Source organism: Lipotes vexillifer, unplaced genomic scaffold, assembly GCF_000442215.2.
Source record: "Lipotes vexillifer unplaced genomic scaffold, Lipotes_vexillifer_v1.1 scaffold426, whole genome shotgun sequence".
NCBI lineage: Eukaryota > Metazoa > Chordata > Mammalia > Artiodactyla > Lipotidae > Lipotes > Lipotes vexillifer.
This window is the reverse complement of record NW_006779491.1, coordinates 1981720-1984260: the sequence shown is the minus strand read 5'-3', so window position 1 is coordinate 1984260 and position 2541 is coordinate 1981720. Positions and strand designations below refer to the sequence as shown.

General features: G+C 41.2%; 1 pseudogene; it reads left to right on the top strand.

Annotated features, from left to right (window-relative positions):
• Positions 1-604: 604 nt before the first annotated feature.
• On the top strand, positions 605-1006 carry LOC103089252 (60S ribosomal protein L10a pseudogene; annotated as a pseudogene).
• The last annotated feature ends 1535 nt before the right edge of the window (positions 1007-2541 follow it).

The following is a 2541-nucleotide window of genomic DNA, read 5'->3' as shown; positions in this document are numbered from 1 at the left end:
TAATTAATTAAAAAAAAAAACAGGGTAGAAAGGTCAGTGGCCATACACCATGAAGGAGGCAGATTTCACAGATTTTGCCTAGGCCAATTAAACAAACAAACATACCATGACAACAATAGCCTTTAGGGGGCATCAGAATCCAGTCTAAGCTCAGGGGAAAAAAGTAATCAGTAGACGTTGTCTCTGAATGCCCCCAGATGTTGCATTTAATAGACCAAGGCTTTGAAGCAGCTATTATAAATATGTTCAGAGAGCTAAACAAAGAAGTGTGACAGCAAAACAAAGATTCAAAGAAAAGTGTGACAACAATGAATCAAAAATAGATCATCTTGATAAGGGGGTAGAAATCATGTATTTTTTTAAAAAAGAAAAGTTCTGATACATGCTACAACATGGATGAACCTTCAAAATAGTATGTTAAGTGAAATAAGCTGGACACAAAAGGACAAATATTGTATGATTCCACTTATATGAGGTACCTAGAATAGGCAAATTCATAGAAACAAAAAAAATAGAGATTATCAGGGACTGGAGGGAGAGAGGAATGGGGAGTTTTTTAGTTAGGGTACAGAGTGTCTGTTGGAATGATGAAAAACTTCTAGAAATGGACATCAAGGTGCCGAAGAAACTCAACAAGAATAAGAAACTGGTCGAGAAGCTGCCCAAAAAGTATGATGCGTTTTTGGCTTCAGAGTCTCTGATCAAGCGGATCCCATGAATCCTGGGCCCAGGCCTGAATAAGTCTGGCAAGTTCCCTTCCTAACTGACCCACAATGAGAACATGGTGGCCAAAGTTGATGAAATGAAGTCCATGATCAAGTTCCAGATAAAGAAGGTACTGTGTCTGGCAGTGGCTGTTGGCCACATGAAGGTGAAAGATGATGAGCTTGTGTACAACATAGAGTTAGCTGTCAACTTCCTGGTGTCATTGCTCAAGAAAAATTGGCAGAACATCCGGGCTTTGTACATTAAGAGCACCATGGGCAAGCCCCAGCGCCTGTACTAAGGTGCAGCTTAATAAACCATACTCCCATCATTTAAAAAAAAAAAAAAAAAAGGAATTCTGGAGTTGAAAGTAATAATAACTGAAGTGAAATATCCTCTAAAGGGACTCAACAACAGATTTAAGATGACAGATGATAGAATCAGTGAACTTGAAGATGGGTCAGTAGAAACTATCCAATCTGAAGAACATAGAGGGAAAAAGGCAAATAAAAATGAGTCGTGGGACTTGCCTGGTGGTCCAGTGCGTAGGACTCTGTGTTTCCAATGCAGGGGTTTTATCCCTGCATACCTTTTACCCAGCTTCCCAGAATTCATGATTAATGATATGATTGCTGGAAAGTTCTTAAAGCTTCTCAGGAGAAGAATCACATTTAAATGAATTAAAACAAATGGTCCAGATCCTTTCAATGTCTGTGTAGCTTCTCCCTGATATGGGCTCTTTTTTTTTCTTTAAGTTTTATTTTATTTTATTTTATTGCGGCACGCGGGCCTCTCACTGCTGTGGCCTCTCCCGCCACAGAGCACAGGCTCCGGATGAGCAGGCCCAGCGACCACAGCCCACAGGCCCAGCCGCTCTGCGGCACATGGGATCCCCCCGGACCGGGGCACAAACCCATGCCCCCTGTATCCGCAGGCGGACTCCCAACCACTGCGCCACCAGGGAAGCCCAATAAATATATTTTTTAAAAAATAAGTCTTTGCTCAGTTATCTATAGAACAACAGGAGTCCCAACATAAGCATAGCAGGAGTCCCAACAGGAAAGGAAAAAGAGAAAAGGGCAGAAAAAAATATTTGAAGAAAAAAGGGCAGAGATTCCCAGTTGGTGAACATATCTACATACTGGGAGGGTGGCACATCCAGTTTCATGGGGACAGAATCTCCTGTGCTCAGGACCCTTCCAGACCCTGCCCTATGTACGTCTTCATCTGGTGTTCATCTATATCCTCTATAGTATTCTGTATAATAAACCGGTAAACAAAAATCTAGACACAAAGCAATGAAGTGACTTGTCTGCCACCAATAAGTAGCAAAGCTGGAATTCAAACCCAGGACTATCTGACTAAGAAACCAAAATCTTAATCACTTTGCTCATGGAATATGTCTTCGTAGAAACTAGTAACATAAAGTACTTTACCAGGGAAAAGGAAAATAAAAGACATGATAGCCAACTTCCCAAATTTGATGAAAAAATAATCTACACATCTGAGAAACTCAGTGAATACCATGTAGGATAAATACAAAAAGATCCATGGTCAGACACATTATAACCAAACTGTTGAAAGACAACAAGAAAAAGCATAAAAGCAGCAAATACAAAAGACTCATCATGTGTAGGGAAGCATCAATACTGATATACGCCGACTTTGCATCTGAAACAATGGAGATCAGAAGGTAGTAGAATGACTTATGCAAAGTGCAACAAACAATTCAAAACTGAAATTAAGAAAGCAATTCCAGGGCTTCCCTGGTGGCGCAGTGGTTGAGAGTCCGCCTGCCAATGCAGGAGACACGGGTTCGTGCCCCGGTCCGGGAGG